General features: G+C 47.7%; 22 non-coding genes and 1 pseudogene across 22 annotated transcripts; all 23 read left to right on the top strand.

Annotated features, from left to right (window-relative positions):
• The first annotated feature begins 5,896 nt into the window (after nucleotides 1–5,896).
• Nucleotides 5,897–6,109, top strand: LOC124487707. Its single transcript, XR_006958475.1, has one exon. It is a non-coding gene; the product is annotated as a small nucleolar RNA U3 (small nucleolar RNA).
• Nucleotides 6,110–6,529: 420 nt separating this feature from the next.
• Nucleotides 6,530–6,719, top strand: LOC124487713 (annotated as a pseudogene).
• Nucleotides 6,720–7,133: 414 nt separating this feature from the next.
• Nucleotides 7,134–7,346, top strand: LOC124487676. Its single transcript, XR_006958445.1, has one exon. It is a non-coding gene; the product is annotated as a small nucleolar RNA U3 (small nucleolar RNA).
• A 420-nt stretch (nucleotides 7,347–7,766) lies between these two features.
• Nucleotides 7,767–7,979, top strand: LOC124487754. The gene has a single exon (XR_006958515.1). It is a non-coding gene; the product is annotated as a small nucleolar RNA U3 (small nucleolar RNA).
• Nucleotides 7,980–8,399: 420 nt separating this feature from the next.
• LOC124487682 lies at nucleotides 8,400–8,612 on the top strand. Its single transcript, XR_006958451.1, has one exon. It is a non-coding gene; the product is annotated as a small nucleolar RNA U3 (small nucleolar RNA).
• Nucleotides 8,613–9,031: 419 nt separating this feature from the next.
• Nucleotides 9,032–9,244, top strand: LOC124487753. The gene has a single exon (XR_006958514.1). It is a non-coding gene; the product is annotated as a small nucleolar RNA U3 (small nucleolar RNA).
• Nucleotides 9,245–9,663: 419 nt separating this feature from the next.
• LOC124487752 lies at nucleotides 9,664–9,876 on the top strand. Its single transcript, XR_006958513.1, has one exon. It is a non-coding gene; the product is annotated as a small nucleolar RNA U3 (small nucleolar RNA).
• A 419-nt stretch (nucleotides 9,877–10,295) lies between these two features.
• Nucleotides 10,296–10,508, top strand: LOC124487671. Its single transcript, XR_006958440.1, has one exon. It is a non-coding gene; the product is annotated as a small nucleolar RNA U3 (small nucleolar RNA).
• A 419-nt stretch (nucleotides 10,509–10,927) lies between these two features.
• LOC124487664 lies at nucleotides 10,928–11,140 on the top strand. The gene has a single exon (XR_006958434.1). It is a non-coding gene; the product is annotated as a small nucleolar RNA U3 (small nucleolar RNA).
• Nucleotides 11,141–11,559: 419 nt separating this feature from the next.
• On the top strand, nucleotides 11,560–11,772 carry LOC124487663. The gene has a single exon (XR_006958433.1). It is a non-coding gene; the product is annotated as a small nucleolar RNA U3 (small nucleolar RNA).
• A 419-nt stretch (nucleotides 11,773–12,191) lies between these two features.
• LOC124487751 lies at nucleotides 12,192–12,404 on the top strand. Its single transcript, XR_006958512.1, has one exon. It is a non-coding gene; the product is annotated as a small nucleolar RNA U3 (small nucleolar RNA).
• A 420-nt stretch (nucleotides 12,405–12,824) lies between these two features.
• Nucleotides 12,825–13,037, top strand: LOC124487750. Its single transcript, XR_006958511.1, has one exon. It is a non-coding gene; the product is annotated as a small nucleolar RNA U3 (small nucleolar RNA).
• Nucleotides 13,038–13,451: 414 nt separating this feature from the next.
• LOC124487748 lies at nucleotides 13,452–13,664 on the top strand. The gene has a single exon (XR_006958509.1). It is a non-coding gene; the product is annotated as a small nucleolar RNA U3 (small nucleolar RNA).
• Nucleotides 13,665–14,083: 419 nt separating this feature from the next.
• On the top strand, nucleotides 14,084–14,296 carry LOC124487747. Its single transcript, XR_006958508.1, has one exon. It is a non-coding gene; the product is annotated as a small nucleolar RNA U3 (small nucleolar RNA).
• A 414-nt stretch (nucleotides 14,297–14,710) lies between these two features.
• On the top strand, nucleotides 14,711–14,923 carry LOC124487746. Its single transcript, XR_006958507.1, has one exon. It is a non-coding gene; the product is annotated as a small nucleolar RNA U3 (small nucleolar RNA).
• A 419-nt stretch (nucleotides 14,924–15,342) lies between these two features.
• Nucleotides 15,343–15,555, top strand: LOC124487745. The gene has a single exon (XR_006958506.1). It is a non-coding gene; the product is annotated as a small nucleolar RNA U3 (small nucleolar RNA).
• Nucleotides 15,556–15,975: 420 nt separating this feature from the next.
• On the top strand, nucleotides 15,976–16,188 carry LOC124487744. The gene has a single exon (XR_006958505.1). It is a non-coding gene; the product is annotated as a small nucleolar RNA U3 (small nucleolar RNA).
• A 420-nt stretch (nucleotides 16,189–16,608) lies between these two features.
• On the top strand, nucleotides 16,609–16,821 carry LOC124487717. The gene has a single exon (XR_006958479.1). It is a non-coding gene; the product is annotated as a small nucleolar RNA U3 (small nucleolar RNA).
• Nucleotides 16,822–17,236: 415 nt separating this feature from the next.
• On the top strand, nucleotides 17,237–17,449 carry LOC124487743. Its single transcript, XR_006958504.1, has one exon. It is a non-coding gene; the product is annotated as a small nucleolar RNA U3 (small nucleolar RNA).
• A 417-nt stretch (nucleotides 17,450–17,866) lies between these two features.
• LOC124487698 lies at nucleotides 17,867–18,079 on the top strand. Its single transcript, XR_006958466.1, has one exon. It is a non-coding gene; the product is annotated as a small nucleolar RNA U3 (small nucleolar RNA).
• Nucleotides 18,080–19,173: 1,094 nt separating this feature from the next.
• Nucleotides 19,174–19,315, top strand: LOC124487718. Its single transcript, XR_006958480.1, has one exon. It is a non-coding gene; the product is annotated as a U4 spliceosomal RNA (small nuclear RNA).
• A 620-nt stretch (nucleotides 19,316–19,935) lies between these two features.
• LOC124487720 lies at nucleotides 19,936–20,077 on the top strand. The gene has a single exon (XR_006958482.1). It is a non-coding gene; the product is annotated as a U4 spliceosomal RNA (small nuclear RNA).
• A 439-nt stretch (nucleotides 20,078–20,516) lies between these two features.
• On the top strand, nucleotides 20,517–20,658 carry LOC124487719. Its single transcript, XR_006958481.1, has one exon. It is a non-coding gene; the product is annotated as a U4 spliceosomal RNA (small nuclear RNA).
• Nucleotides 20,659–24,315: the final 3,657 nt, after the last annotated feature.

The raw sequence follows: 24,315 nt of genomic DNA, 5'->3' as shown, positions 1-24,315 counted from the left end.
TTGTAGTATCATTCAAAACAGTGTATACTAAATTAAGAAAAAATACCAACCTTTTTGAAGATCACAAGATGTTTCTCTGCGTGTGTTGCCGACACCTTTCCTGGTTTTTTCCGACCCTGAGCAGAGGGAGGAATCAGTTGTAACAGCAGCAAAAGCGATGAGAGGTCACTGTCCCAACCTGTAAAATAAGTTTGATGTTAACATACTTGGACCATCAACATAATTAAGTCCATCTGTAATGTAAACAAGACATCAAGTTGTAGGTATTATGTAGATCAGGGATGTTCAATCCTGGTCCTCGAGAGGCCCTGTCCTGCATGTTTTAGATGTTTCCCTGCTCCAGCAAACCTGATTCAAATCAATGGGTTGTTATCAAGCTCTGTGGAAGTCGGGTAATGACCATTCATTTGAATCAGGTGTGCTGGAGCAGGGAAACATCTAAAACATGCTGGACAGGGGCTTTCAAGGACCAGGAATGAGCACCCCTGATGTAGATGATTACACATGATACATATCGGTATATTACAAGTCTTTCAGTGCATTACAACATGAACAGTATGTTTAAAAGCAGCTTGCCAGAGTCAACATCCACTTCTGTGCCATCCTCAGGAGCATCAGCTGTCATCAGGAGTTCTTCAAGCTCACTGGTGGATGGAAGCTTTCTACATTGTTGGATGATCTTCTTCTTGTATGTGGTCGTCCACCGCTCCAGAAGCTTGTCTGATACACCCTCTCCAAACATCAGAACAAAATCCTGTTCAACCTGGATTGGGGTGACAATTTCAAGATTTCACAGTCACAGTTAGTAATTGTTTGAGGATCACTAAAATGCCTATCTACTGTAAAAAATAAAGTCCAAATAACGACAGAATACTACCAAGCCTTTGACGTCTTTGAAACGTGGAAAGTCAGACAGTATGTTGCTTGACTGCAGGGGGTTGAGAACCATGTTGCGGCGATAGTCGAATGTCAACTTCATCTTGTTCTTCACGATGTCCTCGTCAGCTGAATGTCTCATCAGTGACATTGCTTCCTTGCACTCATCTTCACTCAGGACAGCATCTGGAACGAATTGGGACTCTCGTCTGACAGTTGGTCCTCCAGACTTTTCTCCACCAGATGTTCCTTCCGCTGATGATAAACAAAATGGGAAAATATATTTTCAATACGGACGACAACCATGTACATTTAAAAACACAAATAACTTGGATTCTTACTTACTTAGAATATATTTGTTGTTCATTATTGTCTAAAGAAACATTATGTGCAACAAAGACAATAACAGATTTTGTGATTTATCTTTTTATTTTTTTTACAAATTTGCGATATTAGTTACCTTCAAATGATAATCTTCTGTTTTTAGCAGAGCATCTCTGAATAGTTTTAATCCTCCAGGCCAAGTACCCAGTGCCACTCTCAGCATCATATTAATGATAAATAATATATCTATCAATATAGCATTTAACGTTACCACAACCATTACTGTGTTCAACTCACGTAGCCTTTCTTAGAGTAGGGGTCCCGAAGGTAGGGGAATAATGTCACAATTCCGTTGGCATACATTTCTTTCACCTGTCTGGGTGGTGATGTACTGCAAGAATGAAGAAATGATTTCTCAGTCAGATTCCCTGAATTTAATTTAGATTCCAAATTAATCTAAGAGCTTGAGAGAGAACACAATGGCCAACTGAAAACAATTAGCTAATTACCCATTCTTCTCTGTCATGTCAGCTGCCAGCATGTTCACCATCTTCCTTCTCGTTTCATCCACCAAGGACTTGGTTCGATTATATTCATTCATAATGCGTTCTCCACCAGGTTTATCGGTAAGAATGGATTCCACCAACTTAAAACACAATGCAAAGCAGTTCAGCATGTTAGAATCCACTGCAACTCAAAAATAACTTAAATGCTGGAAATTGTTTTTTGGGGAATGGATTTCAAAGTGTCAGAAGAAAATTTGCACTTGATAGTTAACTCTTACTTGCTTAGCTTCTTCATCGAGCCTCTGGTGTTTTCTGGAGGGGCTAACTGACACAATGACAGTATCCTGTGAGTCGGATGTGCTGAGCGAGGATGGTTGTGACTGCTCAGGAGAGTCCACAGCGGAAACTGAGTCTAACCATGATTGGAGAAGCAGGATGAAGAAAAAACATTATACACTGTCTAATGAACAGATGGTTCACATGTCAAAGAATCAACTTTTCCATTAAATAGGCTAATATAGATTACACATTTAGCTGAAACAAACCTGTGTCATATTTGATCGTTAGCACCCCATATGAGGGATCCTTGACTATTTCTTCAAAAACATCGTCATCCAACTCAGTCCCTGAACTGTCAAACACTTTAACCCAGAGGTCGCCAACCTGTCGATCGCGATCGACGTGTCGATCTCGGAGACTTTCCCTGTCGATCTCCAAAATAATTTCAGAAATACTGATCTCCGACTAATTCATGAACGCGGAGGATTCTTAAACTGAACGCGCGTTCTCTTGTACCTGGATTTGCATATTGGCCTGTGCGTGTTGCAAAGCAATTCACCGACAGAATAAATGGGCGTTTTTTCCCGAAGACGACCTTTGAGAGACCTGCTATCCCAGGATACCTGTGGGCGTGGTTGCCGTTGGTTTGTTTATTTACCCGGCCGTGTTGTCCACATAGTGTTAGCAAGCATGGCAGAGGCACCACGAAAGAGGGCGAAAAACTACAGTTTCCATCATGAATGGGAGGAGGAATTCATCTTTACCTTGGTAAAAGACAAGAGTGTGTGTATGTTGTGCCACCAGCCACAGGCACTGTCTAAGCGAGGGAATTTGGAGCGGCACCACAACACTAACCATCCGAAATTCAAAGACTGCTATCCACCAAAGAGCGCAATCCGCGCCAAAAAAGTTCAGGAGCTGAAAGTGGAGTTGAAGGCTCAACAGTCGCTTTTCTCACAACCTACGTCTCAAAGTAAGGCTACAACAGTGACACAAAGGATCGAGTTACTGTCGGATAACGTTGGTCAACAGGTGTTGGAGGACTTGTCACTCTGTGAATATTTTTCACTGCAGTTTGATGAATCGCTGGATGTAATGGACACGGCTCAGCTTGTTGTATTTGTCAGAATGGCTTTCCAGGACTTTACAACAAAGGAGGACTTCCTCACTCTTCTCCAATTAAAAGAGAGAACGAGAGGTGAGGATATTTACAACGTTTTTAAAAGCTATGTCCGTGAAAAGAACATCCCCATTCAGAAACTGGTGGCAATCACTACCGATGGGGCACCGGCAATGTGCGGTGTGCACGCTGGTTTTATAGCACTGTGCCGTAATGATCCGGATTTCCCCGACTTCATGAAGTATCACTGTGTGATTCATCAGCAAGCCTTGGCTGGGAAAGTTGTGGACTTTTCTCATGTCATGTCACTGGTGGTCAAAGTGGTAAACTCGATTCGAGCAAAAGCGCTTCAGCATCGCTTATTCAAGGCGTTATTGGATGAGCTCGATTCGGCGTATGGAGACCTGCTTCTGCATGCTGATGTCAGGTGGTTGAGTCGCGGAAAAGTGCTGCAGCGATTTGTTGACTTGCTGCCTGAGATTAAGACGTTTCTGTCGAAAAGGAACGAGGAGCACGAGGAACTTTCAACGGATGCGTGGCTACTGGACCTGGGGTTTCTGACGGACCTAACCGGAAAACTGAACTCGCTCAACCACGAACTCCAGGGAAAAGACCGGCACCTCCTCCACATGATCAGCGCAGTGAATGCGTTCAAGGCCAAACTCTGTGTCTGGACCACGAATCTTAGGAAAGGGACGCTGACACACTTTACAAACCTGGAAAAAATGTCACAGTCCATCAAAGACTCTTCTGACTTTCACCCTGAGCAGTACTGTGTGCACCTGGACAAACTGGCAGCGGAGTTCAGTCGACGTTTTGGTGAGTTAGAAATCATGAAGGATATTGCTGCATTTCTTTCAAACCCATTCCTGCCTATTAATACAGAGGAGGTTGCAGACCAATTCGAGAAAGCATTTGCTTTGCCAAGTGGAGTGGACATGGAGATGCTTGATTTGCAAAATGACATTGAGCTGAAAGCCAGGTCAAGGGACAGTGACTTTTGGGGACTTGTCAGCCGAGAGAAGTTTCCTCTCCTCAGTGCATGTGCACTAAAAGTGAGTGCCTACTTTGGATCGACCTACCTCTGTGAAATGGCATTTTCACAGATGAAAATCACCAAATCCAAGTACAGGAGCCGGCTTACTGACAGACACCTCACAGACTGCCTCAGACTGGCTGTCTCTGCTTATGAGCCAAACTACAAGGCACTCACAGACAGTGTTCAGTCACAGCCATCACACTGACTTGTCACATGAGAAATTTGTCAGTGTTGTGTTGTAACTTCAGTTTATAAATAAAACCGTTCATATCCAGCCTGCTCATTGCAAAAGTGTTTTTTCTTGTTCATATTGTTCACAAAGTGTTTGATTTCATTCAATTACAATAAGGCCAAATATAAAGTTAAGTTGTAAATTCAGTCTGGAGTCTGTTCTGTCTCTCAACGCCTCAATAGGTAGATCTTCGGGTCACCAAGGCAAAGGTCGGTGATCTTTGGCCTAAAAAGGTTGGTGACCACTGCTTTAACCCCTTCTGTGACAACTGGGACACCGAATTTAGCAAATGCTAGGAAACAGGCACAAAGGTTTGGGTAAACAGAAATGTAATTATATCCAATAATTGAATCTACTCCTCACTAATATTTCCTGAATTTGGAATTCCACAATGTACATTTCTTACCTGCAATCAAAAACTCAGTCAGATTTGGCTCTGCTATTCTAATAAATCTTTGGACACCACCAAGTTTTGCTTTAAGCAGCATGCTCCCTGCAGAGATTATCAGCACATCATTTCTCATAGTTAAAAGATCAAACGTTCATTACTAAAATTAACAAAACATTTAATATATAACAATGTCATCCAAATTATTTCCTAATTGTGCTTTGCAAAAACAGCCAGCAAGTTTAATTAATTAGAGGTAGAGTACATCTTCTAGTTAGTTGAGCTAATCCTTCTTAAATTAGTGAGTTTAATAGCCAGCTCCTCACAATTGCAGTCTAGTTACTATTTTACTGGAATCTATGGACTTTATAATGAATACAACACAATTACCCCTCCATATTATTTAACATCACGTTTTAACTTGTTGGAAATTCTTGTCTAGTTTGACTCACTAGCTAGTTAGCTTTATTAGCTAGCTTGTTGCTCATTTAAGCAAGCGATAAACTCGGTTACCTCAGCCCTCTGAAATGCGGTATTTTAAAATACTAAAAAAGTGTTCTATGGTGAACAACTATATAAGGTTTTTCAAAATGCTGCTTTTGTTGCTAAATAATTTGTTCAATACGTGATTAGGACAAATTCGACCAACAGTCTTGAAGAAAAATTGCGCCTTAAAAATTGGATTGCACGCGCAGGGATAACTACCAGTAGCCAAGCTAGCTAGTTAAGCCAACTCCCCGCCCATTAAGTTTTAGCTATTTTACTGGAACCTATGAACGTTACGAAGAATACGACACTTATCACCCCCACATTATATTAAAGAAAACTTTAACATTACCTCTTGTTGCCATTGACACGTCTGACATTAGCTAGCTTTGTTACTACAGTAGTTCAGTACAATAGAACGTAGAGCTAGCTAGCTAGCTATCTCTAGCTATGTTGCTCGCACATTTTGAGCTAGCCATCCACTCTGCTAACTGAGTCTAAGCCTTTGAAATACGGTATTTTAAGATAAAGAAACAGCTGGAGTGTATGGTGAACAGCAATGTAAAGTTATTCTAAAATGATGCCTCTGTCGAAATGCCAAATAATTGGTTGAATTGTGAAAAACTTACCTCAGTCACTCGCAATTTACTGTGTACTTTCAGGGATCATTTCTATAGTTTGTTCTTTGAGAAATGTGTTTCTAAGGAGTGGTCTCGCTATCCATGATGAAGATGCAGATGTTTCCTTCTGAGCAGGAATCTGGTGGAAAGGTGTGGGTTTGTTCACTGTCCTACCACCGTTGATGACTGTTCCGAGTTCTTGAATGGAACTTGGATGAAGGGATCATGTTCTGAGTGGATTTACATTGATTGTTCAAACGAAAATCAGTCACAGGAATGTTTGCATCTGTCTCATGATGTGCTGGACTGTGCGATTTGCGACACTGCTGGGATGTGGAGCGATTGCGGTTGCAATAACGGCCTTGATGTTGATCGATACTTGGATCCGTGCCAAGTTTAGCTGATTCCACAATTTGGTTCTCTCTATGCAAGGAATCGACTGATCCAAACCAACACTTTGGTTCTCTCTGCAACGTTTTGTCATGTGGAAGATTTCAGAACTCTGCGTGAAATGTCTTTGACCAAGAGACAGATTCGCCGTGTCGCGGCTTCTGCATAATTGATTGTTACAGTCGTCGACCGTTCAGATGGCTTTGGAAACCAGAGGTGCGTATGCGCTCTTCGAGATATAAAGCCAGGTTGTTCCCAATCCATCAAGCAAGACTATACTTTCAGGGATTATTTCTATAGTTTGTTCTTTGAGAAATGTGTTTCTAAGGAGTGGTCTCGCTATCCATGATGAAGGTGCAGATTTTCACTTCTGAGCAGGAATCTGGTGGAAAGTTGTGGGTTTGTTCACTGTCCTACCACCGTTGATGACTTGGATGAAGGGATCATGTTCTGAGTGGATTTACATTGATTGTTCAAACGAAAATCAGTCACAGTAATGTTTGCATCTGTCTCATGATGTGCTGGACTGTGCGATTTGCGACACGGCTGGGATGTGGAGCGATTGCAATAACGGCCTTGATGTTGATCGATACTTGGATCCGTGCCAAGTTTAGCTGATTCCACAATTTGGTTCTCTCTATGCAAGGAATCCACTGATCCAAACCAACACTTTGGTTCTCTCTGCAACGTTTTGTCATGTGGGAGATTTCAGAACTCTGCGTGAAATGTCTTTGACCAAGAGACAGATTCCACGTGTCGCGGCTTCTGCATGATTGATTGTTACAGGTGTCGACCGTTCAGATGGCTTGGGAAACCAGAGGTGCGTATGCGCTCCTCGAGATATAAAGCCAGGTTGTTCCCAAACCATCAAGCAAGACTATACTTTCAGGGATCATTTCTATAGTTTGTTTTTTGAGAAAAGTGCTTCTAAGGAGTGGTCTCGCTATCCATGATGAAGATGCAGATGTTCCCTTCTGAGCAGGAGTCTGGTGGAAAGGTTTGGTTTTGTTCACTGTCCTACCACCGTTGATGACTGTTCCGAGTTCTTGAATGGAACTTGGATGAAGGGATCATGTTCTGAGTGGATTTACATTGATTGTTCAAACGAAAATCAGTCACAGTAATGTTTGCATCTGTCTCATGATGTGCTGGACTGTGCGATTTGCGACACGGCTGGGATGTGGAGCGATTGCGGTTGCAATAACGGCCTTGATGTTGATCGATACTTGGATCCGTGCCAAGTTTAGCTGATTCCACAATTTGGTTCTCTCTATGCAAGGAATCCACTGATCCAAACCAACACTTTGGTTCTCTCTGCAAAGTTTTGTCATGTGGAAGATTTCAGAACTCTGCGTGAAATGTCTTTGACCAAGAGACAGATTTGCCGTGTCGCGGCTTCTGAATAATTGATTGTTACAGTCGTCGACCGTTCAGATGGCTTTGGAAACCAGAGGTGCGTATGCGCTCCTCGAGATATAAAGCCAGGTTGTTCCCAAACCATCAAGCAAGACTATACTTTCAGGGATCATTTCTATAGTTTGTTCTTTGAGAAATGTGTTTCTAAGGAGTGGTCTCGCTATCCATGATGAAGATGCAGATGTTCCCTTCTGAGCAGGAATCTGGTGGAAAGGTGTGGCTTTGTTCACTGTCCTACCACCGTTGATGACTGTTCCGAGTTCTTGAATGGAACTTGGATGAAGGGATCATGTTCTGAGTGGATTTACGTTGATTGTTCAAACGAAAATCAGTCACAGGAATGTTTGCATCTGTCTCATGATGTGCTGGACTGTGCGATTTGCGACACGGCTGGGATGTGGAGCGATTGCGGTTGCAATAACGGCCTTGATGTTGATCGATACTTGGATCCGTGCCAAGTTTAGCTGATTCCACAATTTGGTTCTCTCTATGCAAGGAATCGACTGATCCAAACCAACACTTTGGTTCTCTCTGCAACGTTTTGTCATGTGGAAGATTTCAGAACTCTGCGTGAAATGTCTTTGACCAAGAGACAGATTTGCCGTGTCTCGGCTTCTGCATAATTGATTGTTACAGTCGTCGACCGTTCAGATGGCTTTGGAAACCAGAGGTGCGTATGCGCTCCTCGAGATATAAAGCCAGGTTGTTCCCAAACCATCAAGCAAGACTATACTTTCAGGGATCATTTCTATAGTTTGTTCTTTGAGAAATGTGTTTCTAAAGAGTGGTCTCGCTATCCATGATGAAGATGCAGATGTTCCCTTCTGAGCAGGAATCTGGTGGAAAGGTGTGGCTTTGTTCACTGTCCTACCACCGTTGATGACTGTTCCGAGTTCTTGAATGGAACTTGGATGAAGGGATCATGTTCTGAGTGGATTTACATTGATTGTTCAAACGAAAATCAGTCACAGTAATGTTTGCATCTGTCTCATGATGTGCTGGACTGTGCGATTTGCGACACTGCTGGGATGTGGAGCGATTGCGGTTGCAATAACGGCCTTGATGTTGATCGATACTTGGATCCGTGCCAAGTTTAGCTGATTCCACAATTTGGTTCTCTCTATGCAAGGAATCCACTGATCCAAACAACACTTTGGTTCTCTCTGCAACGTTTTGTCATGTGGAAGATTTCAGAAGTCTGCGTGAAATGTCTTTGACCAAGAGACAGATTTGCCGTGTCGCGGCTTCTGAATAATTGATTGTTACAGTCGTTGACCGTTCAGATGGCTTTGGAAACCAGAGGTGCGTATGCGCTCCTCGAGATATAAAGCCAGGTTGTTCCCAAACCATCAAGCAAGACTATACTTTCAGGGATCATTTCTATAGTTTGTTCTTTGAGAAATGTGTTTCTAAGGAGTGGTCTCGCTATCCATGATGAAGATGCAGATGTTCCCTTCTGAGCAGGAATCTGGTGGAAAGGTGTGGCTTTGTTCACTGTCCTACCACCGTTGATGACTGTTCCGAGTTCTTGAATGGAACTTGGATGAAGGGATCATGTTCTGAGTGGATTTACATTGATTGTTCAAACGAAAATCAGTCACAGTAATGTTTGCATCTGTCTCATGATGTGCTGGACTGTGCGATTTGCGACACTGCTGGGATGTGGAGCGATTGCGGTTGCAATAACGGCCTTGATGTTGATCGATACTTGGATCCGTGCCAAGTTTAGCTGATTCCACAATTTGGTTCTCTCTATGCAAGGAATCCACTGATCCAAACAACACTTTGGTTCTCTCTGCAATGTTTTGTCATGTGGAAGATTTCAGAAGTCTGCGTGAAATGTCTTTGACCAAGAGACAGATTTGCCGTGTCGCGGCTTCTGCATAATTGATTGTTACAGTCGTCGACCGTTCAGATGGCTTTGGAAACCAGAGGTGCGTATGCGCTCCTCGAGATATAAAGCCAGGTTGTTCCCAAACCATCAAGCAAGACTATACTTTCAGGGATCATTTCTATAGTTTGTTCTTTGAGAAATGTGTTTCTAAGGAGTGGTCTCGCTATCCATGATGAAGATGCAGATGTTCCCTTCTGAGCAGGAATCTGGTGGAAAGGTGTGGCTTTGTTCACTGTCCTACCACCGTTGATGACTGTTCCGAGTTCTTGAATGGAACTTGGATGAAGGGATCATGTTCTGAGTGGATTTACATTGATTGTTCAAACGAAAATCAGTCACAGTAATGTTTGCATCTGTCTCATGATGTGCTGGACTGTGCGATTTGCGACACTGCTGGGATGTGGAGCGATTGCGGTTGCAATAACGGCCTTGATGTTGATCGATACTTGGATCCGTGCCAAGTTTAGCTGATTCCACAATTTGGTTCTCTCTATGCAAGGAATCCACTGATCCAAACAACACTTTGGTTCTCTCTGCAACGTTTTGTCATGTGGAAGATTTCAGAAGTCTGCGTGAAATGTCTTTGACCAAGAGACAGATTTGCCGTGTCGCGGCTTCTGAATAATTGATTGTTACAGTCGTCGACCGTTCAGATGGCTTTGGAAACCAGAGGTGCGTATGCGCTCCTCGAGATATAAAGCCAGGTTGTTCCCAAACCATCAAGCAAGACTATACTTTCAGGGATCATTTCTATAGTTTGTTCTTTGAGAAATGTGTTTCTAAAGAGTGGTCTCGCTATCCATGATGAAGATGCAGATGTTCCCTTCTGAGCAGGAATCTGGTGGAAAGGTGTGGCTTTGTTCACTGTCCTACCACCGTTGATGACTGTTCCGAGTTCTTGAATGGAACTTGGATGAAGGGATCATGTTCTGAGTGGATTTACATTGATTGTTCAAACGAAAATCAGTCACAGTAATGTTTGCATCTGTCTCATGATGTGCTGGACTGTGCGATTTGCGACACTGCTGGGATGTGGAGCGATTGCGGTTGCAATAACGGCCTTGATGTTGATCGATACTTGGATCCGTGCCAAGTTTAGCTGATTCCACAATTTGGTTCTCTCTATGCAAGGAATCCACTGATCCAAACAACACTTTGGTTCTCTCTGCAACGTTTTGTCATGTGGAAGATTTCAGAAGTCTGCGTGAAATGTCTTTGACCAAGAGACAGATTTGCCGTGTCGCGGCTTCTGAATAATTGATTGTTACAGTCGTTGACCGTTCAGATGGCTTTGGAAACCAGAGGTGCGTATGCGCTCCTCGAGATATAAAGCCAGGTTGTTCCCAAACCATCAAGCAAGACTATACTTTCAGGGATCATTTCTATAGTTTGTTCTTTGAGAAATGTGTTTCTAAGGAGTGGTCTCGCTATCCATGATGAAGATGCAGATGTTCCCTTCTGAGCAGGAATCTGGTGGAAAGGTGTGGCTTTGTTCACTGTCCTACCACCGTTGATGACTGTCCCGAGTTCTTGAATGGAACTTGGATGAAGGGATCATGTTCTGAGTGGATTTACATTGATTGTTCAAACGAAAATCAGTCACAGTAATGTTTGCATCTGTCTCATGATGTGCTGGACTGTGCGATTTGCGACACTGCTGGGATGTGGAGCGATTGCGGTTGCAATAACGGCCTTGATGTTGATCGATACTTGGATCCGTGCCAAGTTTAGCTGATTCCACAATTTGGTTCTCTCTATGCAAGGAATCCACTGATCCAAACAACACTTTGGTTCTCTCTGCAACGTTTTGTCATGTGGAAGATTTCAGAAGTCTGCGTGAAATGTCTTTGACCAAGAGACAGATTTGCCGTGTCGCGGCTTCTGAATAATTGATTGTTACAGTCGTTGACCGTTCAGATGGCTTTGGAAACCAGAGGTGCGTATGCGCTCCTCGAGATATAAAGCCAGGTTGTTCCCAAACCATCAAGCAAGACTATACTTTCAGGGATCATTTCTATAGTTTGTTCTTTGAGAAATGTGTTTCTAAGGAGTGGTCTCGCTATCCATGATGAAGATGCAGATGTTCCCTTCTGAGCAGGAATCTGGTGGAAAGGTGTGGCTTTGTTCACTGTCCTACCACCGTTGATGACTGTCCCGAGTTCTTGAATGGAACTTGGATGAAGGGATCATGTTCTGAGTGGATTTACATTGATTGTTCAAACGAAAATCAGTCACAGGAATGTTTGCATCTGTCTCATGATGTGCTGGACTGTGCGATTTGCGACACTGCTGGGATGTGGAGCGATTGCGGTTGCAATAACGGCCTTGATGTTGATCGATACTTGGATCCGTGCCAAGTTTAGCTGATTCCACAATTTGGTTCTCTCTATGCAAGGAATCCACTGATCCAAACAACACTTTGGTTCTCTCTGCAACGTTTTGTCATGTGGAAGATTTCAGAAGTCTGCGTGAAATGTCTTTGACCAAGAGACAGATTTGCCGTGTCGCGGCTTCTGCATAATTGATTGTTACAGTCGTCGACCGTTCAGATGGCTTTGGAAACCAGAGGTGCGTATGCGCTCCTCGAGATATAAAGCCAGGTTGTTCCCAATCCATCAAGCAAGACTATACTTTCAGGGATCATTTCTATAGTTTGTTCTTTGAGAAATGTGTTTCTAAGGAGTGGTCTCGCTATCCATGATGAAGATGCAGATGTTCCCTTCTGAGCAGGAATCTGGTGGAAAGGTGTGGCTTTGTTCACTGTCCTACCACCGTTGATGACTGTTCCGAGTTCTTGAATGGAACTTGGATGAAGGGATCATGTTCTGAGTGGATTTACATTGATTGTTCAAACGAAAATCAGTCACAGTAATGTTTGCATCTGTCTCATGATGTGCTGGACTGTGCGATTTGCGACACTGCTGGGATGTGGAGCGATTGCGGTTGCAATAACGGCCTTGATGTTGATCGATACTTGGATCCGTGCCAAGTTTAGCTGATTCCACAATTTGGTTCTCTCTATGCAAGGAATCCACTGATCCAAACCAACACTTTGGTTCTCTCTGCAAAGTTTTGTCATGTGGAAGATTTCAGAACTCTGCGTGAAATGTCTTTGACCAAGAGACAGATTTGCCGTGTCGCGGCTTCTGAATAATTGATTGTTACAGTCGTCGACCGTTCAGATGGCTTTGGAAACCAGAGGTGCGTATGCGCTCCTCGAGATATAAAGCCAGGTTGTTCCCAATCCATCAAGCAAGACTATACTTTCAGGGATCATTTCTATAGTTTGTTCTTTGAGAAATGTGTTTCTAAGGAGTGGTCTCGCTATCCATGATGAAGATGCAGATGTTCCCTTCTGAGCAGGAATCTGGTGGAAAGGTGTGGCTTTGTTCACTGTCCTACCACCGTTGATGACTGTTCCGAGTTCTTGAATGGAACTTGGATGAAGGGATCATGTTCTGAGTGGATTTACATTGATTGTTCAAACGAAAATCAGTCACAGTAATGTTTGCATCTGTCTCATGATGTGCTGGACTGTGCGATTTGCGACACTGCTGGGATGTGGAGCGATTGCAATAACGGCCTTGATGTTGATCGATACTTGGATCCGTGCCAAGTTTAGCTGATTCCACAATTTGGTTCTCTCTATGCAAGGAATCCACTGATCCAAACCAACACTTTGGTTCTCTCTGCAACGTTTTGTCATGTGGAAGATTTCAGAACTCTGCGTGAAATGTCTTTGACCAAGAGACAGATTCCACGTGTCGCGGCTTCTGCATGATTGATTGTTACAGGTGTCGACCGTTCAGATGGCTTTGGAAACCAGAGGTGCGTATGCGCTCCTCGAGATATAAAGCCAGGTTGTTCCCAATCCATCAAGCAAGACTATACTTTCAGGGATCATTTCTATAGTTTGTTCTTTGAGAAATGTGTTTCTAAGGAGTGGTCTCGCTATCCATGATGAAGATGCAGATGTTCCCTTCTGAGCAGGAATCTGGTGGAAAGGTGTGGCTTTGTTCACTGTCCTACCACCGTTGATGACTGTTCCGAGTTCTTGAATGGAACTTGGATGAAGGGATCATGTTCTGAGTGGATTTACATTGATTGTTCAAACGAAAATCAGTCACAGTAATGTTTGCATCTGTCTCATGATGTGCTGGACTGTGCGATTTGCGACACTGCTGGGATGTGGAGCGATTGCGGTTGCAATAACGGCCTTGATGTTGATCGATACTTGGATCCGTGCCAAGTTTAGCTGATTCCACAATTTGGTTCTCTCTATGCAAGGAATCCACTGATCCAAACAACACTTTGGTTCTCTCTGCAACGTTTTGTCATGTGGAAGATTTCAGAAGTCTGCGTGAAATGTCTTTGACCAAGAGACAGATTTGCCGTGTCGCGGCTTCTGAATAATTGATTGTTACAGTCGTCGACCGTTCAGATGGCTTTGGAAACCAGAGGTGCGTATGCGCTCCTCGAGATATAAAGCCAGGTTGTTCCCAATCCATCAAGCAAGACTATACTTTCAGGGATCATTTCTATAGTTTGTTCTTTGAGAAATGTGTTTCTAAGGAGTGGTCTCGCTATCCATGATGAAGATGCAGATGTTCCCTTCTGAGCAGGAATCTGGTGGAAAGGTGTGGCTTTGTTCACTGTCCTACCACCGTTGATGACTGTTCCGAGTTCTTGAATGGAACTTGGATGAAGGGATCATGTTCTGAGTGGATTTACATTGATTGTTCAAACGAAAATCAGTCACAGTAATGTTTGCATCTGTCTCATGATGTGCTGGACTGTGCGATTTGCGACACTGCTGGGATGTGGAGCGATTGCAATAACGGCCTTGATGTTGATCGATACTTGGATCCGTGCCAAGTTTAGCTGATTCCACAATTTGGTTCTCTCTATGCAAGGAATCCACTGATCCAAACCAACACTTTGGTTCTCTCTGCAACGTTTTGTCATGTGGAAGATTTCAGAACTCTGCGTGAAATGTCTTTGACCAAGAGACAGATTCCACGTGTCGCGGCTTCTGCATGATTGATTGTTACAGGTGTCGACCGTTCAGATGGCTTTGGAAACCAGAGGTGCGTATGCGCTCCTCGAGATATAAAGCCAGGTTGTTCCCAATCCATCAAGCAAGACTATACTTTCAGGGATCATTTCTATAGTTTGTTCTTTGAGAAATGTGTTTCTAAGGAGTGGTCTCGCTATCCATGATGAAGATGCAGATGTTCCCTTCTGAGCAGGAATCTGGTGGAAAGGTGTGGCTTTGTTCACTGTCCTACCACCGTTGATGACTGTTCCGAGTTCTTGAATGGAACTTGGATGAAGGGATCATGTTCTGAGTGGATTTACATTGATTGTTCAAACGAAAATCAGTCACAGTAATGTTTGCATCTGTCTCATGATGTGCTGGACTGTGCGATTTGCGACACTGCTGGGATGTGGAGCGATTGCGGTTGCAATAACGGCCTTGATGTTGATCGATACTTGGATCCGTGCCAAGTTTAGCTGATTCCACAATTTGGTTCTCTCTATGCAAGGAATCCACTGATCCAAACAACACTTTGGTTCTCTCTGCAACGTTTTGTCATGTGGAAGATTTCAGAAGTCTGCGTGAAATGTCTTTGACCAAGAGACAGATTTGCCGTGTCGCGGCTTCTGCATAATTGATTGTTACAGTCGTCGACCGTTCAGATGGCTTTGGAAACCAGAGGTGCGTATGCGCTCCTCGAGATATAAAGCCAGGTTGTTCCCAATCCATCAAGCAAGACTATACTTTCAGGGATCATTTCTATAGTTTGTTCTTTGAGAAATGTGTTTCTAAGGAGTGGTCTCGCTATCCATGATGAAGATGCAGATGTTCCCTTCTGAGCAGGAATCTGGTGGAAAGGTGTGGCTTTGTTCACTGTCCTACCACCGTTGATGACTGTTCCGAGTTCTTGAATGGAACTTGGATGAAGGGATCATGTTCTGAGTGGATTTACATTGATTGTTCAAACGAAAATCAGTCACAGTAATGTTTGCATCTGTCTCATGATGTGCTGGACTGTGCGATTTGCGACACTGCTGGGATGTGGAGCGATTGCGGTTGCAATAACGGCCTTGATGTTGATCGATACTTGGATCCGTGCCAAGTTTAGCTGATTCCACAATTTGGTTCTCTCTATGCAAGGAATCCACTGATCCAAACCAACACTTTGGTTCTCTCTGCAACGTTTTGTCATGTGGAAGATTTCAGAAGTCTGCGTGAAATGTCTTTGACCAAGAGACAGATTTGCCGTGTCGCGGCTTCTGCATAATTGATTGTTACAGTCGTCGACCGTTCAGATGGCTTTGGAAACCAGAGGTGCGTATGCGCTCCTCGAGATATAAAGCCAGGTTGTTCCCAATCCATCAAGCAAGACTATACTTTCAGGGATCATTTCTATAGTTTGTTCTTTGAGAAATGTGTTTCTAAGGAGTGGTCTCGCTATCCATGATGAAGATGCAGATGTTCCCTTCTGAGCAGGAATCTGGTGGAAAGGTGTGGCTTTGTTCACTGTCCTACCACCGTTGATGACTGTTCCGAGTTCTTGAATGGAACTTGGATGAAGGGATCATGTTCTGAGTGGATTTACATTGATTGTTCAAACGAAAATCAGTCACAGTAATGTTTGCATCTGTCTCATGATGTGCTGGACTGTGCGATTTGCGACACTGCTGGGATGTGGAGCGATTGCGGTTGCAATAACGGCCTTGATGTTGATCGATACTTGGATCCGTGCCAAGTTTAGCTGATTCCACAATTTGGTTCTCTCTATGCAAGGAATCCACTGATCCAAACCAACACTTTGGTTCTCTCTGCAAAGTTTTGTCATGTGGAAGATTTCAGAACTCTGCGTGAAATGTCTTTGACCAAGAGACAGATTTGCCGTGTCGCGGCTTCTGAATAATTGATTGTTACAGTCGTCGACCGTTCAGATGGCTTTGGAAACCAGAGGTGCGTATGCGCTCCTCGAGATATAAAGCCAGGTTGTTCCCAAACCATCAAGCAAGACTATACTTTCAGGGATCATTTCTATAGTTTGTTCTTTGAGAAATGTGTTTCTAAGGAGTGGTCTCGCTATCCATGATGAAGATGCAGATGTTCCCTTCTGAGCAGGAATCTGGTGGAAAGGTGTGGCTTTGTTCACTGTCCTACCACCGTTGATGACTGTTCCGAGTTCTTAAATGGAACTTGGATGAAGGGATCATGTTCTGAGTGGATTTACATTGATTGTTCAAACGAAAATCAGTCACAGTAATGTTTGCATCTGTCTCATGAGGTGCTGGACTGTGCGATTTGCGACACTGCTAGGATGTGGAGCGATTGCAATAACGGCCTTGATGTTGATCGATACTTGGGTCCGTGCCAAGTTTAGCTGATTCCACAATTTGGTTCTCTCTATGCAAGGAATCCACTGATCCAAACCAACACTTTGGTTTTTCTCTGCAACGTTTTGTGATGTGGAAGATTTCAGAACTCTGCGTGAAATGTCTTTGACCAAGAGACAGATTCCACGTGTCGCGGCTTCTGCATGATTGATTGTTACAGGTGTCGACCGTTCAGATGGCTTTGGAAACCAGAGGTGCGTATGCGCTCCTCGAGATATAAAGCCAGGTTGTTCCCAATCCATCAAGCAAGACTATACTTTCAGGGATCATTTCTATAGTTTGTTCTTTGAGAAATGTGTTTCTAAGGAGTGGTCTCGCTATCCATGATGAAGATGCAGATGTTCCCTTCTGAGCAGGAATCTGGTGGAAAGGTGTGGCTTTGTTCACTGTCCTACCACCGTTGATGACTGTTCCGAGTTCTTGAATGGAACTTGGATGAAGGGATCATGTTCTGAGTGGATTTACATTGATTGTTCAAACGAAAATCAGTCACAGTAATGTTTGCATCTGTCTCATGATGTGCTGGACTGTGCAATTTGCGACACTGCTGGGATGTGGAGCGATTGCGGTTGCAATAACGGCCTTGATGTTGATCGATACTTGGATCCGTTCCAAGTTTAGCTGATTCCACAATTTGGTTCTCTCTATGCAAGGAATCCACTGATCCAAACAACACTTTGGTTCTCTCTGCAACGTTTTGTCATGTGGAAGATTTCAGAAGTCTGCGTGAAATGTCTGACCAAGAGACAGATTTGCCGTGTCGCGGCTTCTGAATAATTGATTGTTACAGTCGTCGACCGTTCAGATGGCTTTGTAAACCAGAGGTGCGTATGCGCTCCTCGAGATATAAAGCCAGGTTGTTCCCAAACCATCAAGCAAGACTATACTTTCAGGGATCAATTCTATAGTTTGTTCTTTGAGAAAAGTGTTTCTAAGGAGTGGTCTCGCTATCCATGATGAAGATGCAGATGTTCCCTTCTGAGCAGGAATCTGGTGGAAAGGTGTGGCTTTGTTCACTGTCCTACCACCGTTGATGACTGTTCCGAGTTCTTGAATGGAACTTGGATGAAGGGATCATGTTCTGAGTGGAGACAGGCTTGGACTTCATGGACAAGCTTCCCGATGGGTGACTTTATTGTTTGTACCGTTAATGTTCGGGGGATGCAAGGGGCTGTGAAGAGGGCGGGGGTGTTTCTGTATCTGGGGGGGGGTGTCTTTTCACGTGTGCTTCGTGCAGGAGGCTCACTTGAGGGACGGGAGGGATGTGGGGGTTTTCCAACGGGGCTGGGGGAGGCGGGAGTCCTGCTGGGGTGTGGGGGGGGTGCATTCCTCGGGGGTGGGTATTTTGTTTGGGGACTGGGATTTCAGGGTGTCGGGGAGTTTTTCTGTGGTCCAGGGGAAGGTTTTGGTGGTGGATGCGGCGTGGAGGGGGGTTTCTTTTCGTTTTATCAACGTGTATGCTCCGGCCCAGCGTCGGGAGCGCAAGGGGGTGTTCTTGGCGCTGGCGGATGTTTGTGTCACGGATAGGGTTTTGGTGTTGGGTGGGGACTTTAATGTTTCTTTGGATGGGGAGGGGGATTTCACGGCGCAACATGTACGGGATGTGGTGGGTTTTTTTTTTGTTGCAGGACGGTTATAGGGCTGTGCACGCAAGGGGGGAGGGTTAAACGTGGGGCAACTCACGGGGGGACCGCAGTCGGATCGACTTTGTTTTTGTACCCAGCGGCAGGGTCCGGGGGAGAGCTGGGACGTCGGTGTGAAAGACAGTGCGTCCGTGTTTTGGCAATGATCCCAGGTGATTCAGCCGCTGTGCCCCCCGGCGCTCTCTGGCACAGAGGTAGGTTTGGTGGTTCAGCGTGAGGCCCGTGAACCCTTACAGTTCCCCACTACGCTTGGCCTCAGTAGGCACCGTTGCAGCATATTACCCACAATGCCTTGCTCTCGCACTAGCGTCATGCTTCAGGATTGGCTCCGCAAAAGTCCAACAAAGTTCATCCACCAAAGCTCACCCACCCGCTCTTTTGCTCAATACTTTCCATAACATCCAAGGCATTTTGAAAGAATGCGCCAACACGCTCGATCCTAAATTGGTCTTCAACATAGGCTTGAATCCAAGAACGGGACACCGTCAATGGCTCGGCTGTGCTCCAACACCAGGCCGAATTCCCTCTTGCTTGGTCGGTTATCCTTTCGCAGAGGCAATATCGTAGTCTATGAAGTCTAGCTGAGACGTGATTATTGCTGGTTGAAAACTTAACCCAATACCCCGTCAGGATTGGCTTGAAATATAGCCAGCCTTGACAATTTTTGATCGCCTCCACGGAGGCTGACGTCGGTGTGTAAGACAGTGCGTCCGTGTTTTGGCAATGATTCCTGGTGATTCAGCCGCTGTGCCGCCCGGCGCTCTCTGGCACAGAGGTAGGTTTGGTGGTTCAGCGTGTGAGGCCCGTGAACCCTTACAGTTCCCCAGCACGCTTGGCCTCAGCAGGCACCGTTGCAGCATATTACCCACAATGCCTTGCTCTCGTGCGTCCGTGTTTTGGCAATGATCCATGGTGATTCAGCCGCTGTGCCGCCCCGCGCTCTCTGGCACAGAGGTAGGTTTGGTGGTTCAGCGTGTGAGGCCCGTGAACCCTTACAGTTCCCCAGCACGCTCGGCCTCAGCAGGCACCGTTGCAGCATATTACCCACAATGCCTTGCTCTCGCACTAGCGTCATGCTTCAGGATTGGCTCCGCAAAAGTCCAACAAAGCTCACCCACCAAAGCTCACCCACCCGCTCTTTTGCTCAATACTTTCCGTAACATCCAAGGCATTTTGAAAGAATGCGCCAACACGCTCGATCCTAAATTGGTCTTCAACATAGGCTTGAATCCAAGAACGGGACACCGTCCATGGCTCGGCTGTGCTCCAACACCAGGCCGAATTCCCTCTTGCTTGGTCGGCTATCCTTTCGCAGAGGCAATATCGTAGTCTATGAAGTCTAGCTGAGACGTGATTATTGCTGGTTGAAAACTTAACCCAATACCCCGTCAGGATTGGCTTGAAATATAGCCAGCGTTGACAATTTTTGATCGCCTCCACGGAGGCTGACGTCGGTGTGAAAGACAGTGCGTCCGTGTTTTGGCAATGATCCCAGGTGATTCAGCCGCTGTGCCCCCCGGCGCTCTCTGGCACAGAGGTAGGTTTGGTGGTTCAGCGTGAGGCCCGTAAACCCTTACAGTTCCCCAGCACGCTTGGCCTCAGTAGGCACCGTTGCAGCATATTACCCACAATGCCTTGCTCTCGCACTAGCGTCATGCTTCAGGATTGGCTCCGCAAAAGTCCAACAAAGCTCACCCACCAAAGCTCACCCACCCGCTCTTTTGCTCAATACTTTCCGTAACATCCAAGGCATTTTGAAAGAATGCGCCAACACGCTCGATCCTAAATTGGTCTTCAACATAGGCTTGAATCCAAGAACGGGACACCGTCCATGGCTCGGCTGTGCTCCAACACCAGGCCGAATTCCCTCTTGCTTGGTCGGCTATCCTTTCGCAGAGGCAATATCGTAGTCTATGAAGTCTAGCTGAGACGTGATTATTGCTGGTTGAAAACTTAACCCAATACCCCGTCAGGATTGGCTTGAAATATAGCCAGCGTTGACAATTTTTGATCGCCTCCACGGAGGCTGACGTCGGTGTGAAAGACAGTGCGTCCGTGTTTTGGCAATGATCCCAGGTGATTCAGCCGCTGTGCCCCCCGGCGCTCTCTGGCACAGAGGTAGGTTTGGTGGTTCAGCGTGAGGCCCGTAAACCCTTACAGTTCCCCAGCACGCTTGGCCTCAGTAGGCACCGTTGCAGCATATTACCCACAATGCCTTGCTCTCGCACTAGCGTCATGCTTCAGGATTGGCTCCGCAAAAGTCCAACAAAGCTCACCCACCCGCTCTTTTGGTCAATACTTTCCGTAACATCCAAGGCATTTTTAAAGAATGCGCCAACACGCTCGATCCTAAATTGGTCTTCAACATAGGCTTGAATCCAAGAACGGGACACCGTCCATGGCTCGGCTGTGCTCCAACACCAGGCCGAATTCCCTCTTGCTTGGTCGGCTATCCTTTCGCAGAGGCAATATCGTAGTCTATGAAGTCTAGCTGAGACGTGATTAGAGGGCGACAAACGAGGACTTTGGAGGAGATCGGCGGCGGAGGAAGGACGGAGACGGCAGGAGGAAGGACGGCGACCGACGAGCGTGGCGATTGGCGTTTTTCGGGGGTTTCGCGGTTAAGGGGGGGTGGATGGTGTGGTGCGGTGTATGGGGCCCTCCTCTAGTCTTGCGTTTTATTTTTTTCGGGGTTTTGGGGCAGCTTTTTTGACCTCCAGTGCACGATGGCTGGGAGGAGTTCTTCTCAGGCGGCTGGGGCCGCCCTTCGCAACACGTTGCGTTTTTCTTTGACGGAGGAGGGTTTTGGAGTTGGGGACCGGGACTGGTTCATTCGGAAGGTGGTGATGGGGGCCTTAGGACTGGCTCCGGCGGAGGTTTTTTGTCTGCAGTTTAACCTGGCGGAGGGGGGCTACGAGCTCTCCGTCTCCAGGGACGATCGGTTCAGGGAGGTGGCGGCGCTGTGCCGGGCCAAGGCGGGGGAGGAACCGCTATCCAAGTTGACGGTGGAGTCGCTGTGCAAGACTAGCTTGCGGGTCATCACGTTGCTGCTCTACAACCCGTACGTGGGGGACGGAACGATTGCGGGCTTCCTGGGGAAGTATGGCAAGGTGGACCCCCAGGTACGCTACCTGCGGGACGGATACGGGATCTGGGCTTCCCGGAGGCAGTACCGGGTCCTGCTGGCCGACGATCCGGAGGGGGCGGACGGCCTCCGGCACCCCCCCGGCCTACTTTACCATCGGGGCCGAGAGGGGGTTTCTTTTTTACTCCGGGCAGCCCGCCTTTTACAGGAAGTGCCGGGTTTTCGGGCACGTGGCCACCGGGTGCGCCCAGCTGCGGTGCCGGAACTGTGGGGAGGCAGGGCACGGCGCTGCTTCCTGCCGGGCCCCCAAGAAGTGCCATCATTGTGGCGAGGACGGGCACCTGTTTCGCGACTGCTCCAGGCGCTCCTACGCGCTCCTACGCCTAAGCATGTACGGGATGTGGTGGGGGTTTTTTTGTTGAAGGACTGTTATAGGGCTGTGCACGCAAGGGGGGAGGGTTACACGTGGGGCAACTCACGGGGGGACTGCAGTCGGATCGACTTTGTTTTTGTACCCAGCACGGCGGTGGTCGGGGTTGCGGAGGTCACGCCGGTATGGTTTTCGGACCATCACCAGCTCCGGGTGACCTTCGGGGTGGATGCTCCGGTGCACGGGAGGGGTTATTGGCGCCTCGACCCGCGGATCCTTGAGGAGGAGGCTTTCCAGGCCTGTTTCGGGGACCACTATGAGGTCTGGGCCTCCCTCAAGCCCTACTTTGGGTCTGTGGTGGACTGGTAGGAAGCCGTCAAGGTCCACACCCGGACCCTGGCCACGGACTTCCGAGCTGGGAGAGCGCGGGCGGAGAGGGCGGAGCTGTCCGGCCTCCAGAGGGCCTTGTACCACCTGCTGGCAGCGGAGAACCGTGGGGAGGGGACGGACGTGGAGGGCATGGAGGTGGTCAAGGGGAGGCTGGCCTCCTACTTCCGGGCCAGGGCCGAGGCCTTCCTCTTCCGGAGCCGGGCGGACGCTTTCGAGTTGGGGGAGGTGTCCGGGGCCTTCTTTTTCCGCCAGGTCCGGGCAGCCAGGACGCGCAGCGTCATCCCGGGACTTCGGGCGGAGGATGGGGCCCAGGTCACTGACCCCAAGGGGATGGTGGGGGTGGCGACCGCCCACTATAGGGAGGCCTTCGGACTGCGGGGGGTGGACAGGGAGGGGGCTGACCACTTTGTGGCGGGCCTGCCCGGGAGGGTGCCGGCAGAGGTGGCGGAGGACCTTGAGCGGCCTCTGTCCCTGGCGGAGGTGGAGGAGGCCATGCGGGGACTGCCGGCGGGGAAGGTGCCCGGGCTCGACGGCCTGCCCCGGGAGTTTTTCGTCGCCTTCTGGGGGATCCTGGGACCGGACCTGGTGGAGGTGCTGGCGGCGGTGCTGGAGGGGGGACTTCTAGGGGCCACCATGCGGGTGGGGGTCCTCAGCCTCCTCTTCAAAAAAGGGGACCGGGAACTGATGGGCAACTACCGGCCCATCACTCTGCTCTGCGCGGACTACAAAATCCTGGCCAGGGTGGTGGCGCGGAGGCTCCGGGCGGCGCTGCCACACGTGGTCCACATGGACCAGACGTGCGGAGTGGAGGGGCGCAGGGTCCACTTTAACACGGGCCTGGTCCGGGACTGCCTGCACTGGGTGAGGGAGCGGGGGGTCCACCTGATGCTGGTGGGCCTGGATATGGAGAAGGCGTTCGACAGGGTGGATCACGGGTTTTTGTTTTCGGTGATGGAGAGGGTGGGTTTTGGGCCTCGGTTTTTGCGGTGGGTGGGGGTTCTGTACACGGGGGTGGGCAGCAGGGTTGCGGTGAACGGGCACTTGGGGGAGGTGGTGCCGCAGCTGTCGGGGGTCCGGCAGGGGTGCCCTTTGTCTCCCCTGCTGTTCATAATGTATCTGGAGCCACTGGCGGAGGCCATCAGGGTGGACGCGGGGGTGGCGGGCCTGCGTCTGCCTGGTGGGGGCCCGGAGGAGCTGCGGATCTCCCTGTACGCAGACGACATGACCCTTTTCCTCACGTCGGAGGGGTCGGTGAGGAGGGTGGTGGAGCTGTTGGGTCGGTTCGGGGAGGTGTCAGGGGCCAGGGTCAACCTGGGGAAGTCCTGCGTAAAGTTTTTTGGGCCGTGGGCGGGGAGGGAGGACGGTGTGGGCGGCCTGTCTCCGTGCCCGGGGCCCGTCTCCGTGCCCGGGGCCCATGAGGGTCCTCGGGGTGGACTTCGCGGTGGAGGGGAGCGGGGCCCTCAACTGGAGGAAGTGCCTGGCAGCGGTCCGGACCAAGATGGGGCTGTGGAGGGCCCGTGGGCTCACCCTGAGCGGCAGGGTGTTGGCGGTGAAGGCCGACATCCTGCCCTCACTCATTTACCTAGCGCCCGTGTTCCCCCTGCCGTCGGATCTGAGGGCGCCCCTGGTGCGGGACGTCTTCTCCTTCGTGTGGGGGGGGCACGAGTATGTGAAGAGGGACTGGATGCACCAGCAGGTGGGGGTGGGCGGGAGGGGGGTCCCGGACATCCCCTTGAAGCTGGACACCCTGCTTTTTTCTTTCCTCTGCCGGTGCCTGAGGAGCCCGTGTGGACACCAGTGCGAGGCCTTTTTGTTTTTCTGGTTGTCCTTTCCCCTCA

This window comes from Hypomesus transpacificus, chromosome 26 (assembly GCF_021917145.1).
Source record: "Hypomesus transpacificus isolate Combined female chromosome 26, fHypTra1, whole genome shotgun sequence".
NCBI lineage: Eukaryota > Metazoa > Chordata > Actinopteri > Osmeriformes > Osmeridae > Hypomesus > Hypomesus transpacificus.
The sequence above is the reverse complement of the archived record's forward strand: the minus strand, read 5'-3'. Positions and strand labels throughout refer to the sequence as shown.